Here is a 15,162-nt window from a genome sequence, read left to right on the forward strand (position 1 = left end):
AACCTTGGGAACTCAGCCTAAATGTCGATTGCCGCCTGCATCGCCCAGTAAATGAAAAGTTGCTGTATTGCTGATCTGACTTGAGGGAATCTCACCCTTTGGCTTTTGGACACTGTGAGAGGTTGGGAAATGACATAAATGCCCTTCCCGACATCTGTTCTTAATTGGAAGACATTTTGGAACCCTAGTGGGTCTCGCAGGTGAAGGAAACCCTGCTGTGCTTGGTCCTACGGCACAGATAAGCTGTGGACAGCACTGTAAGCCTGATCTGGTCTAAGGCTAGGTACAATCACTGATAATGACTATTTTACCCCTGTGCCATAGACTCTGGCCCATGCACCGGGACATGACCTAAGGCCCAGTGATCCCAAATGAGTACCAATCAAGCACCGGGTCAACCCAGTAAGTTTAGGTCAACCCTAGGACTACCAGTGATAAACTGAAAACTTAATAAGACATTATTTGATTTATATTTAGGACTTGATTCCGCGCTCAAGGTCAACAACCAGACTGCTGTTGGAAGTGAGCTTGCAACCGAGTATCTAGAACAAAACTCAGGTGAGTGAATAATACTATCGTGCGTGCGTGTGTAATTATGATACTATGCCAGCTAATACGAATTGAATCATATATGTGTTGTGCTATTTATTTCTATTCAAACTACTCAAATCACTACATAATGACTGTCTGTTGATCGACACTATGAATTCTTCTATAATGATTATGAATGTTAGACTAGATGCCGTAGTCGGCTTGGAAATGAGGCCTGTGGTAGCCCGTAGAATGGGATGTGGTTGACACCACCCGACTCATACGATGCCATATAGACATGGGGCTAGTGTTCATCACCCATGCTACGCACCCTTACCAACAGGGGTTTAGGTGTTGGATGCCTGTGAGGGTGACCATATGATTATGAGAAAATAAATGAAAAGAAAAGAAAGAACACTGGAATGGTGAATGAAAAGAAAAGAAAGAACATCGGAATGGTGATATTGAGCTATATGCCAGGCTATAAGCCAAAAAAGAAAAGAAAAGAGAAAAGAAATGGATTGCCCTACAGGTTAATCACAGAAGGCTGGTTGGGCTGACCTTAGTGATTGATGCGGGAACTGACTGGTCTTCTCCGACAACTCAATGGGTGTATCATGGGAAGGGGTTAGAAGTCCGCACCAGGGATACACGTATTAGGGATTGTAGTAGCACCGACCTGACTTGGTTGTATTGTTAGGTGGCTAATAATAAACTGGACTTGTACTTCATGTAGGATCATTTGAACTATGAATTGTGATTGCATGTGCATGCATGATTGATGTTATTTGCTCATGAGCTCGGTGGGGCTCACACTCTGTTATATAATGTTTTCTTAGATGATTTTACAGATCGATGCCACTGTGGCATGGAGGGTCATCTCAAGGAGGAGAGTCCTGGTTGTTACAATGATGTTGGTGTAGACCCCGATGGAGGTCATACCGATCCTGCATACTTTCTCGGTGGTCAGTGACGAAAACCGTTGAGGAGTACTTTTGATGCTTTTTATTTTGGGGACTCCTTTTTGAGTTGTTAGGAGTCTATCCCGGTTCTGACTGTGGTTTTGTAGTAGATTTTACTTCTTTCTCTTTTTGGGGTTGAGTATGCTCACCCTGTATATAAATAATGTATGTAGTTCTGCTCTTATCAGCTTTGTACTTATGCTTGTGGGTTGGTGGAAAATGTACAAACTTTCTTATGCATATAGTATCATCATTTCCCGTATCGCTATGCTTCCTCTTAGTATTGAAATTGTAGGTTATTTACAGCACTTTGATCTTGCCTTTGGTAAAGTGATGGTTGTGGTTCCATGATCGTAAGCACAGCTTCTAGATCTGTGGGATTTGACGGATTGCCATTATGCAATTCTGGTCACCTACCCAATCCTCCTAGGGGGTGGTTTGGGGTGTGACAAATCCTTGGTCAACCCGATCAGCCCTCTGTGATTAACCTGTGAGGTAACCGACTTAATATCAAATTCACCATTGGTGTGCTTCCCGACATATAGCACGAGGATCAACTTCGTTTGGCTTATAGCCATAAATCACCTATCGGTACTTCCTAAGCATGTAACTCGAGGCATCCCAGCATATTGTTGAGGCTCCTCGGCGTAAACGCCCGAGGTTTTATGGTAGTCCTTACAGGCATCCAACACCTTAACCCCTGTTGACAATGGTGCGTAGCATGGGTGATGAATCTCTAGCCCCATGTCTATATGGCATCGTATGAGTCAGGCGGTGTCAACCGTATCCCATACTACGGGCTACCACAAGCCTCATTTCCAAGCTGACTAGAGCATCTAGTCTAATGATAAGCACATTTATGTGTGAAATCTTAGGGTATAAATCATACATTTTACCACATTGGACAGAGTTACTCGGTGCTTTCTTGTGCTTTTCAGGTTTTAGGTGAATTCTTGAGAAAATGGAAGAGATGATGCTAAAGAAATGTTTTTAAGATGTTTAAAGGTGTTAATGGCTTGGATGTGTAGCCCATCGAGTCAGCTTCGTAACGGTTCAAACGGCACTTGATTCCGAGTTGAAATGAAGAAGTTACGGCCGTTTCCGTAACGAAGCGCGAAAATGGTCTGTAGGGGTTTATTTATAATTATTGACAGTCGGCCGGAGACAAAGTGAAGCGAAAGTTCAGATTATAGGGGCCTTAACGCAATAACCAGAAGTTATATTTCCTGTACCCGAAAGATTTCGTTTGGAGGGCTCTGGACAGTCCAACTTCAACTTGAGATATCTTGGGCTCCCGAACTCCAAATTGGACGAAATTTGGGTCTATTTTGGGTGATTTTTCGTAAGAAACACAATTGTGAGGCATATATAAGCACCCCATGCTCCACGTTTTCTGAAGGACAGAATGGGTATTTTATTTATTCTTGAAGGAATCCTAGTCATCACCCTTACTCTCTCTCTCCTCCAACTTCTCAAGGGCACTTCTAGAATTCTATTTGGGATAGATTTATTTTGAAAGATATTCTCTCACCTATGGAAAGTTGAAAAATCAAAGATGCTTTGATTTTATTGCTTGGAGAAGATATCTACAAAGAAAAGGAAGCACTTGTTAGAATTGGAAGTTTACTTTTCTAGAAATAGAAGGTCTATGTAAACAATCTTCTCTTCTTCTTCTTTCTATTTTTTTCTTTTTTCTTAGGATTCAAGGCATTGTAAAAGAGGAAGGAGAAGAGAATATTCTCTTTTCTTAGGGAATATTTCTCCTACACTTCCCTCTTCTCTCTTCTCCTCTCTTCCTCTTATAAATACCCCTTACCCTCTGGGTTGTAAGGAGTTAGTAGTTTTTTAGTTCAGTTTTTAGTTAGTTTCTAGTTCAATTTTAATTCAGTTTTTTAGTGTAATTTTTATTTCATTCACTTAGTGAAATTTTCTCTTCTTTTCCTATTTTTGGCTTAAGTTCTTAGTTTTGATTTCAAGTTCTTAGTTTTGATTTCATAAGTCTAGTTTAATGGTTGTAATAGTTTTAGTTTAAAGCTTCCTAGTCTAAATTCTTATGTTGATGACAAGACATGGAGATTTAGAAGAGGAAGCCATGGTGAGTTTATTCAAGTATTCAAGCACATCAAGGTATCTCATTCTCTAAACCCTTAATCTCATTCTCCCTTTCCTCTATCTCTCTCTATCTTCTTCTTCTTCTCCCTCTATTTCTTTTAGTTTTTTTATATGGTTGTGGTATGTGGATGCACTTTTATTCCCTTATTTCTTTTTATGTGATTATGAAGTGTGACTACGTTTTTGTTATTCCTTTCAATTCGCTTTAGTTTGATAGGTTAGATGCTCATGTGTTCGGACGCCAATTTAATCCCTTAATTTTGTTAGATGCTTATGAGTTAGGATGCATTAATTTTCATTAGTTTAATTAGTTTAATTTAACACTTTAATTTGGTCCACTTTGCATTACTTTTAAGTTAATTAAATAGAGTGGCGTATATCTCCTCGTGTTCGACCCGTAGCTACGATTGACCCGTACGCTTGCGGTATTATTTTAACTCAAACAAGTTTTTGGCGCCGTTGCTGGGGAGATTATTGACCACTTTATTTTTTTGATTTTTAAGTAATTCGAAGTGCTTTAGTTTCTTCTCTTTCTCCTCTTTCTTTTTTTAAAAAAACAAAAAAAAAAAAAATTTTTGAAAACCTCCTCTTGTTTCTTTTCTGTTTCAATAGTGTGCGCCCAATCTAAAGTCCTTCATATGCCCAAACCCAACCAATCTTGGTGCCCCTTGATTCGTTGGGTGGTTTGGATTGGCATGTGACTTATCTTTGGAGTTGACCACTCTTGATAATAGGAAAGCGACATAGTGAGAGCGTTGGAAACATAAACGTATAGTAGTCCTCCACCCTACATCAGAATCCATTTGGAGTCGCCCGTAGGTGGCTCGTGAAGACTATACGGGTTCCCTTGCTGTCAACCTATATGGCAACCTTACAGCTTTGGAACCATTGTTTCGATTTCTGAGGGATAGATGCACTATCTACCTTGGGCTCCCTCTTGTTTTTAGTATTTTTTTTTCTAGTATTTTATTTTTCTTTAAACTTTTTTTTATGGGAGACCTCAATTTGGGATAGGTGGTTAATTTAGAATAATGGGAGATACACTTCCTTATAAGACTTTGGGGGAAAGATGGACCTATGCTAAGGCAACCATGATTTTGGAGGAAATGTTTAAACAGGTTAGGGAAGCCAAAAGTAGTGAGATAGAGAACAATTTTGCACCACCCCAGTATAATTTTGCTCCCCAACCCAACTATGGGCTTTCGAGAAATTTTGATTGGTCACATCCCCAGACTATCCATGTTATGGAAGGATGCCCTAATCTTTATGGGGGTAGCAATGGTGATGCGAATGTGAGTCCTCAATTTCAATATAATTCTTTTGGCACTTACAATCACGGGTGGAGTGATCATCCCTATTTCTCGTGGGATCAATGGAATAACCAAGCTGGACCACCCAATTTCCAATATCATGGTCAGTATGGTCCTCCAATGCCCAACCCTCCATTGAATCTCAATGGGCCACCTCTCCTTGAACCATACCACCAACCCCCTGAATTTCAGAACATGGGTGAGGAGGTCAGACTGAATGAACTTGAGAAATACATAGATCTTCTCACAACAAGCCAAAATACTATGGAGAAGCAACTCTCTCAACTGATCACCATGGTGCAAGAGGAGGAAACGGGTACATTACCTAGTCAACCTGAACCGCCCCATCCCCAGTTTAATGATATTGAAAGTCCACCACCCCAATTTGAGGTTAATGAGAGTCACTCCCAACAAGATGCTTTTCATGAAAATTTATTTGTTGAGATTGAGTCTCCTAAAGATATTAGTGAAGCGAGGTTTGATGAGCTACCTGAGGAAGTCCACCTTTTGCCTGAAATTTCTGATTTTAGTGAGCCTAGTGAATTTATTGATTTAGAATCAGATTTTCATGATAACATAGAAAGCCAGGAAATTCGATCTCCCCCTCTCTCTTTGGAAAACTTAGATAATTGTCATTTTGAGGATTTCATTGTCTCACATGTTGATTTGTCCAAACCTCCTAGGTTTGACGATTTTATTGAGGAGGACAATGTTAGTCATAATGCCTTTCAAGAATATTTCCATGATCCTTATTTGGCAAACCAAGTTATGCAAAGAGCGGATAGTTGTATTGCCAGGATTGATTTGAGTAAACCTCCAATTTTTTATGATTATTTAGATGAGGTTATTCATAATCCTTTTTATGCTTATTGTGATCCGTTTTTGATTGGTTTTTCAAAGAATAATAGGTGTTCTGCATTGCAAACGGGAGAGGAGGGACGAATTTATGGCCTGAGTTTTAATGCCTTCATTTTCCACTGTCCCATGAGGATAGATTTTTCTATTGAATATTTCTCAATTGTTCTTAACTTCCATATTATTTCTCGCTTTACTAAAATTCATGGTCGAGTGTTTTCTGGGTCTGAAGCTATTTCTCCATTTACTGGCCATGGATTGAGATTTCTGTTGCTGCTCCTAGCACTTTTTGTAGAGCTCATGACTCTTCATGATTCTCTTTGTTGATTATATCCGGTAAGCCCCTTCATCTCCTCCCTTGTCCTTATTCTTTCTTTTATGCATGCATTGAGGACACTGCATGAATTAAGTGTGGGGGGGGATGTTGGGCTTAATTGGTGAATTTTGATTGTGACAATAGTTTGGTTTTGTGCATATGTCTCTTTGATTGCAAAGCGAGAGAAAGAGGGAATTAGGTATCCTAGCATGCGAAATAATAAAAAATCCCTTTTCAAGAATGGTAATTGGTTTGTATCCGGTGAGAGGGATTGAATTGAAAAATATGAGCATTATTTCATTTGATGGCTAGATTCCTCTATGTGTTTTATGGACCCTTTGATCTTTTGGCTAGTAGTTGAGACCAATTTGTTTGTGGCAAGGCAAGGCATGAAAGTGGAAGTGAATGAAAAAAAGAAAAAGAAAAAAAACAAGGAATAGAAAAGAAAGTGGAATTCCTTGGGACTAGACAGAGCACTGTGCCTCATGAAGCAGGGTGACTTGATCGAAATTCCTTGGAAGGAAACTCAAAAAAAAAAACTCTTGCATCAATGTCTCAATGTCTTATGGATATATGCAAAAAGCGAAGCTACCAAGTATTTGGGTGTCTGGTGTATGCTCCACCATGTCATTCAGAGAACAGTAGTGGAGTAGAAATCGAGTTTGTGGTTGAGAAAAAAAAACTTTTGCCTTAATGCCTGAAAAAAAAAAGAAGTATGGTCAACATTACTCAATGCCTAAGTCTTTGGTTCCATCGATGCTGTGGGGGGTTTACTTGAAGGTGAGTAGTGTTCAGAAAATATGAGGAGATCCCTTGAACTTGATGCATGCTTGTTACTTGAATTGATGTGGGGTAATAAAATTCAAGTGTGGGGGAACCTTGGGCTCCTTGATCTTTAGTTGAGCATTTTTTGGGATTATGTGCACTGTCCTACTTATGCCATGATTAAAATTTACATCATTCATTTACAATTGAATTTTGGGTGTATATTCACTGCAAACACTCACGAGACACAACTCGTCCACTAGGGGTAACCTAGGGGTTTAAAGGCTTGTTGCACATGCTAAGTGCAACCGTGATTCCTACGAAAGTGAGTTAGGATTTTCTACATTCTATGTTAGTTTTTGTGTTTGCTTTACTTGAGGACAAGTAACGTTCAAGTGTGGGGGAATCTGATAAGCACATTTATGTGTGAAATCTTAGGGCATAAATCATACATTTTACCACATTGGACAGAGTTACTCGGTGCTTTCTTGTGCTTTTCAGGTTTTAGGTGAATTCTTGAGAAAATGGAAGAGATGATGCTAAAGAAATGTTTTTAAGCTGTTTAAAGGTGTTAATGGCTTGGATGTGTAGCCCATCGAGTCAGCTTCGCAACGGTTCAAACGGCATTTGATTCCGAGTTGAAACGAAGAAGTTACGGCCGTTTCCGTAACGAAGCGCGAAAATGGTCTGTAGGGGTTTATTTGTAATTATTGACAGTCGGCCGGAGACAAAGTGAAGCAAAAGTTCAGACTCTAGGGGCCTTAACGCAATAACCAGAAGTTATATTTCCTGTACCCGAAAGATTCCATTTGGAGGGCTCTGGACAGCCCAACTTCAACTTGAGATATCTTGGGCTCCCGAACTCCAAATTGGACGAAATTTGGGTCTATTTTGGGTGATTTTTCGTAAGGAACACAATGGTGAGGCCTATATAAGCACCCCATGCTCCACGTTTTCTGAAAGACAGAATGGGTATTTTATTTATTCTTGAAGGAATCCTAGTCATCACCCTTACTCTCTCTCTCCTCCAACTTCTCAAGGGCACTTCTGAAATTCTATTTGGGATAGATTTATTTTGAAAGATATTCTCTCACCTATGAAAAGTTGAAAAATCAAAGATGCTTTGATTTTATTGCTTGGAGAAGATATCTACAAAGAAAAGGAAGCACTTGTTAGAATTGGAAGTTTACTTTTCTAGAAATAGAAGGTCTATGTAAACAATCTTCTCTTCTTCTTCTTTCTATTTTTTTCTTTTTTCTTAGGATTCAAGGCATTGTAAAAGAGGAAGGAGAAGAGAATATTCTCTTTTCTTAGGGAATATTTCTCCTACACTTCCCTCTTCTCTCTTCTCCTCTCTTCCTCTTATAAATACCCCTTACCCTCTGGGTTGTAAGGAGTTAGTAGTTTTTTAGTTCAGTTTTTAGTTAGTTTCTAGTTCAATTTTAATTCAGTTTTTTAGTGTAATTTTTATTTCATTTACTTAGTGAAATTTTCTCTTCTTTTCCTATTTTTGGCTTAAGTTCTTAGTTTTGATTTCAAGTTCTTAGTTTTGATTTCATAAGTCTAGTTTAATGGTTGTAATAGTTTTAGTTTAAAGCTTCCTAGTCTAAGTTCCTATCTTGATGACAAGACATGGAGATTTAGAAGAGGAAGCCATGGTGAGTTTATTCAAGTATTCAAGCACATCAAGGTATCTCATTCTCTAAACCCTTAATCTCCTTCTCCCTTTCCTCTATCTCTCTCTATCTTCTTCTTCTTCTCCCTCTATTTCTTTTATTTTTTTTATATGGTTGTGATATGTGGATGCACTTTTATTCATTTATTTCTTTTTATGTGATTATGAAGTGTGGCTACGTTTTTGTTATTCCTTTCAATTCGCTTTAGTTTGATAGGTTAGATGCTCATGTGTTAGGACGCCAATTTAATCCCTTAATTTTGTTAGATGCTTATGAGTTAGGATGCATTAATTTTTATTAGTTTAATTAGTTTAATTTAACACTTTAATTTGGTCCACTTTGCATTACTTTTAAGTTAATTAAATAGAGTGGCGTATATTTCCTCATGTTCGACCCGTAGCTACGATTGACCCGTATGCTTGCGGTATTATTATAACTCAAACATCTAACATTCCCAATCATCATGATATATTCAACAAATTTGATCAACAGTCATACGATGTGTAATAATTATGAAATTGAATCTAATTAGATAACACAACATTATAATTAAAGAATTTATTGTCGGCATAATACTATTGTTACACGTACATACATAATAACATTTCAGTCACTTGGGTCTAGTTCTAGGAATTCAGTTGTAGTTTCAGTTCCGGCTGCAGTCTGGCAGTAGGCCTCGAGCGCGGGATCAACCCTAAGTATAAATTAGAAATATGTTATTGAATATTCCAAACTATTTTTGGATGTCCTAGGGTTGATCTAGGCTCACTGGGTTGACTCGGTGTACAGTTGGTCATCACTTGGAATTCCTTGGGCCTTGCAGTGGGCTTTTTGGCCTACGTCTGGTGCATCATTCGGAGAATGTGGTGTAGGGGTAGAATGGTCATTTACACTTGTAGTACATGGTTCAAAGTCATAATAGCCTTACAACACTGATCCCAATTCAGTAGTGTTGCAGGACCAACACAGATAGGGTTTCCAAGCCCTGCGGGGCCCAATTGGGTACCCAAGGTATCCATTCTTATGGACAAATATGAGGAGGGGTATTTTGGTCATTTAACACCTCCTTACACTTCATATAGTCCATACATGGAGGTCCCCAAAGCAGATCAGCAAAACTGTCACTTTTTATTCTCTAGGTGATGTCTGCATCGCCCAGTGCATCGCCTAGAGCCTGCTTAACACGTGAACAGGCTCCAATTCCTAGGTTCTGCACCATGGGCAGTGCCCTGATCATCCCCCCATGCATGTTAGGTCATCATGGACCCCCTGGGATGTACTTTGCACTGGACTCCATGGATTTTTACCTAGGCCCACCACTTGGCTGCCAGGAGCTGCCCAGACAGCCCAGTGAATAGTAACCTAGTATAGCTTCAGCTGCAGACCATAGATTGGGCTACAAGCAAGGGTTGTTTCATATGTAATATAGTAATCTAAGGCTGTTGCAACTCATGGCTAGGCTGCATGCAGCCAGGGCACATAGATCTAAGCCCAGACTGCCTGTTCTTGGTGTAACAGTGCAGTGCAGTCTGGCACAGGCATGGGTTTCGGTCTCAGGTATGTAACAGCGATAAAAAGATAGTCAAAAAGCTCAGATCCTTCATGCATCATGGTTGCGTGTTGGATCTGAGGTAGTTCATGGCAGCCCCCAGCTGTTCTGGGCTGCCAATAGCCAGGAAGGCTTCAAGAATACCAGAGATTCATGGAAAAGAACAGTAGCAGCATCACAACAGCAGGTATAGGTTCAGTTTTATACCTGAACTGAGCTGAGAATGGATGCTGGAGCAGATTTGATGCAAGGTGAGCTCTTCCCCTTCTTCTCCTTCTCTTTTCTCTCTTTTATTTCTTTCTCTTCTCTCCACGATTCCAATAGTGTCTAGAGCTCTAAAATGAGCCTAAGGCCCCCTATTTATAGACCAGCTTCCTACTGAGGCCTATTTGCCTGCCTAAGCCCCTTTTGAGAATGTGTTTTTAAACTGATTCTTAGCCATTATGGCACTCAGATGGGGTCCACAGGGATCCAAGGGCCCATGTCCAATATGGGTGGTCCCCACATATCTGTATAATAAAATAATGCATTTTTCCACTCTGGGCAATGTCTTTGGGTGATGTCTGCATCACCCAGTGCATCGCCCAGAGATTATAGCAAAGCTGTTTCTCTTTGGGCTTGCATAGGGGTTTGACCCAGGGTTAGGGCCTTGTACCCACATGCCACTCAAGGCCTTTTGCACCTATTTTCAGGTGTGGGTCCCACATTCATGGAGAGGAGAGAGAGTACCTGGAGTCCATGTAGTACATTATGTTGTGGGCAGTGCAACTACCCATAGCATAATGCAGAACTCTTTTGGTGTGGGTCCCACATAATGCATAATGCAGGTGTAGGTCCCACATTTATGGCGAGGAGAGAGAGTACCTGGAGTCCAAGCAGTACATTATGTTGTGGGCAGTACATTTGCGCCCTCTAAATAATGTGCACGATACAAAGTTCATGATGCAAAACTCTTTTTGTTCATCCTATCTTATTGGCTTAGTTCATCCTAAATTAAAAATGAAATAAATATCTTCCAAATTGGGGAATATAAATAAAGATCTTTTTTTTTTTTTTAGCCCATCCCGAATGAGAGTCTAATTACATACACTTACTATGTTTGATCTAGATTTGATCTAGAAACTTCAAAATCTTCCTTTAATATATGGAGTCGTAGAAGTGAAGATTAGTTTTTTATTATTCAATGAGCGTCTTGTATTTCATAGAAATTGGGGGCAATATAATCCTTACATAGGGGCCATCCTATCCAACTTTCAGGCATTAAGATTCATTTCAGGCGTGGATGATTATCATAAGAGATTCCCAACATATCATAAGATTCCCGTTTTTGAAAATCCGCACTTTTCCAAATCCAGAAAACAGACGAAATTCTAGGATTCCTCCTTAAGGTAAAAACTTGTATACATATCTCTTCTGGTTGATCCACACCATACTATATTCTCATAAGATGATATACACTAGCTAACGGTCCACCTGGTGCTACATCATAGGCACAACTTCAAATAGGTTCATTGCGCCAGCCCAGAATATGATTAATTCGGCATGGGCTACGTGAGCCCCGAGTAATTTACCGGACAAATTGATAAGTCGGGCATTTTCGGCCTACCAAGCGAAACCGGTAGTTTCTTGGTCATGACCAGCTAAAGCTAAAGTTCCATTAAAGAGCGTTTCCACGAAGTAGAACCTCCTTAGGGAATATAGGGTTTTCATGAGGGTTTTTTTTTTTTTTTTTGCTAGTTCATAGTTCAATGTTTTGATGGGGTCGTGTAATGCAATTTCTTTATTTTATTTATTTTTTATTTAATTTTGATCGTATCTACAGACTATAATTCTTTGGGTTGCTAACTCAATGGTAGAGTACTCGGCTTTTAAATGTGGCTAGGATCTTTTACACATTTGGATGAAGCAAGGGATTCGTCCATACCATTGGTAAAGTTTGTAAGACCACGACTGATTTTGATCACACCCAAAAAGAAGCGAGCTACGTCTGAGCTAAGCTTGGAGATGGAAGTCTTCTTTCGTTTCTCGACGGTGAAGTAAGACCAAGCTCATGAGCTTATTATCCTAGATCGGAACAAGTTGATAGGATCCCCCTTTTTACGTCCCCATGTCCCTCCCATGTGGCCACATGGGGGCACCAAAAGGAAAGAGAGGGATGGGGTTTCTCTTACTTTTGGCAAAGAACCTAAAGGAGCATGAGTCATATATTCCGCGGAACGCCGTTCTTGCCAAGGTTGTATGTCTTTTTTCAGCCTACTCAAATCCAAACCGTTGGGACCCCTTAGAGGTTTCAACCAGGGAGCACAGAGATCCCAAAAATGATCTCTCCGGTTGGGGAACGCATTAGATATTTACCTAAACCAGTAGGTCCTTGAGCGGATCCCACGTTAGCCCCAAGACGTTGGTGGACTCAGCTCCTTGTTGTTTGAAGAAACCCTCCACTTCAATTGGTCTTTTTTCATGAAAGGCAAACATGAGATAACAAACCTAGTGTTTCGCTAAGATTTCGAATAGCTGTCCCGAATTCAAGTTGATTATGTTTTGCTTCTTCCTCGGACTGAGCCAAATCCTATTTTCATAAAACAAAGAAGGGTTCAGAAAGCAAGAAAATGGGATAGGTGCAGAGACTCAATGGAGGCTGTTCTAACGAATGGAGTTGACTGCGTTGGTAAAGGAATTTCATGGCAGTTCCATCTATCGTTTTATTGTGAAAGACCAGATCAGCACGTTCTGCCATAAGTACCTCCATATTCCGCTTAGTAGAATTCGACAAAGGATTTGAGTCAGTGATTCGAAGACTTCCTTTCCTCGATCTTGATTCGTGTAAAAATTCAGGAACTATGATACTAGTGGAACCGGAGAAACCCAAAATTTCACGAGTATCACCGCTGCCATGAAAATAGAATTTCTTGTCAACAATAAGAAAAGTCTCCAAAAGGTTTCAACTTCTATCTTTGTCTATTTTCGTTGTGTTACATTTAATTTAATAAAAAAAAAAGAGAAAAGCTTAAGTTACTTAATTAAAGAATATTAAAGAAAATAATATTCTAACATTTTTCTATTAATTGATCAAACTCGAAGAGAGAGTACATCTGAATGAGACTAGTACTTAATCTGTTAAACAATACATTATAAGACCTTTTTAGTAATTTCGTCTTCTAGTTCTATGTGAAGTGACGTGGCGGATATCATAGGATTTCCTATAAGCATAAGTTTGTTTTATTGAATCAAGTTTTTGGTGATTCTATGATCCATATCCAAATCAGAATTATAGCATTCATTCTTATGGGAATGGAAACCAGAAATAAGAGATCCTTTTTCTCGAAATATGGACGAATGGAAGTTTAACTCCTAAAGAAGCCCTTTACGAAGCCTCTCGAAATTTGATTGATTTATTTATCCCCTTTCTACATGCACAAGAAGAGGACATTCAGTTACAGGACAATCAAAACAGGGTTGCTTTACCTTTTTTTATCTTTCATGATAGATTGGCTAAATTAAGCAAAAACAAAAAAGCAATGGCATGGAAACACATTTTTATTGACCAATTAGAATTGTCTCCCAAGTCCTCACATACAACGAATATTCTTTGTTGCCGTCGGAACAAGGAAAAGTCCCATCCCTATTAACATAGGAACTAGAAGTGGAAGGAATGGTATGATCCACGCATATTGATATGTATGCTCCATAAGAAAATCAAACTTTTTTATTCTTATTAGTTATTTCCGATTCAATTTTTAATTTTTCCCAATACTTCCACTATTCAATTCAAATCAAGAGGTTGCAACTGGTCAAATTAGATGACCAAGTCGCTAATGAAAAGTTACTACTTAGTTATTAACCTTAAAAACTAAAATATTTAAAAAGATAAAGGATATCAATTCAATCTAGGAATGAATTGATAAAACTTAATTTGATAGAAAAAGAAGAAAAAAAATAGTACATGAATAAATTCAGATGGTTTTGTATACTAGATTAAAGGGTATGGCATTATTATTACTGATTGGTAAAATCCATATCTGTAGAAAAGAAAGAAATATAGGAAAAGAATTCTTTATATGGTAAAAAATTCATTTATCTCAATTATTTCACAAGAAAAAGAAAAAAAAGAAGAAAACAGAGGATCTGTTGAATTTCAAATATTCAATTTCACCAATAAGATACGGAGGCTTACTTCACATTTGGAATTGCACAGAAAAGACTATTTATCTCAACGAAGTCTATGGAAAATTTTGGGAAAACATCAACGGCTGTTGGCTTATTTGTCAAAGAAAAATGGAGTCCGTTATAAACAATTAATTAGTCGGTTGGATATTCGAGAGGCAAAAAGAAAAATGGAGTCCGTTATAAACAATTAATTAGTCTCCAAGTATTTGATTTATTAGATCTTGAATTTTTATGAATTTCGTTTCATTTTCAGCAATTGATGGAATAATGAATCGGAAAAAAAGATATGACTGTACCAGCTACGAGAAAAGACCTTATGATAGTAAATATGGGTCCTCACCATCCATCAATGCATGGTGTTCTTTGACTCATCATTACTTTAGAAGGTGAAGATGTTATTGACTGTGAACCCATATTGGGTTATTTACACAGAGGAATGGAAAAAATTGCAGAAAACCGAACAATTATACAATATCTGCCTTATGTAACACGTTGGGATTATTTAGCTACTATGTTCACAGAGGCAATAACAGTAAATGGACCAGAACAGTTGGGAAACATTCAAGTACCTAAAAGAGCTAGCTATATCAGAGGTATTATGCTGGAACTAAGTCGTATAGCTTCTCATTTGTTATGGCTTGGTCCTTTTATGGCAGATATTGGTGCACAAACACCTTTTTTTGCTAATAAATGATTAGCCACAAAAGGATTTTTTTTTAGTGAACGAGTCATAGTTAACTTCTCCCATTTTCTTTTTTCTTTTATAAAGACGAAGAAAGATATTCAATTTTCTCTCCTATTTTATTTAGTACGCCGACGAAGAATCAAACTATCACTATATTTATTCCTTTTTCTACTTCTTCTTCCAAGCGCAGGATAACCCCAAGGGGTTGTGGGTTTTTTTCTACCAATTGGGGCC

At 38.7% G+C, this 15,162-nt stretch overlaps 2 long non-coding RNA genes across 4 annotated transcripts in view; one reads left to right on the forward strand and one right to left on the reverse strand.

Moving 5' to 3' along the window:
- Positions 1–15,162, reverse strand: part of LOC122641096 — a 26,592-nt gene continuing 11,430 nt past the window's right edge. Inside the window, exon 5 of one of the 3 annotated variants that reach the window (XR_006329804.1) lies at positions 1–11. This is a non-coding gene — a long non-coding RNA (uncharacterized LOC122641096). Of the gene's footprint in view, positions 12–1,077; positions 1,088–4,525; positions 4,536–15,162 lie in introns of those variants that run through there. The other 2 variants (XR_006329806.1, XR_006329805.1) reach the window with 2 other exon arrangements.
- Positions 11,532–15,162, forward strand: part of LOC122641095 — a 27,083-nt gene continuing 23,452 nt past the window's right edge. The window contains exon 1 of the long non-coding RNA XR_006329803.1: positions 11,532–11,543. This is a non-coding gene — a long non-coding RNA (uncharacterized LOC122641095). The remainder of the gene's footprint in view (positions 11,544–15,162) is intronic.

The sequence above is a fragment of the Telopea speciosissima genome, chromosome 9 (assembly GCF_018873765.1).
Source record: "Telopea speciosissima isolate NSW1024214 ecotype Mountain lineage chromosome 9, Tspe_v1, whole genome shotgun sequence".
Taxonomy (NCBI): domain Eukaryota; kingdom Viridiplantae; phylum Streptophyta; class Magnoliopsida; order Proteales; family Proteaceae; genus Telopea; species Telopea speciosissima.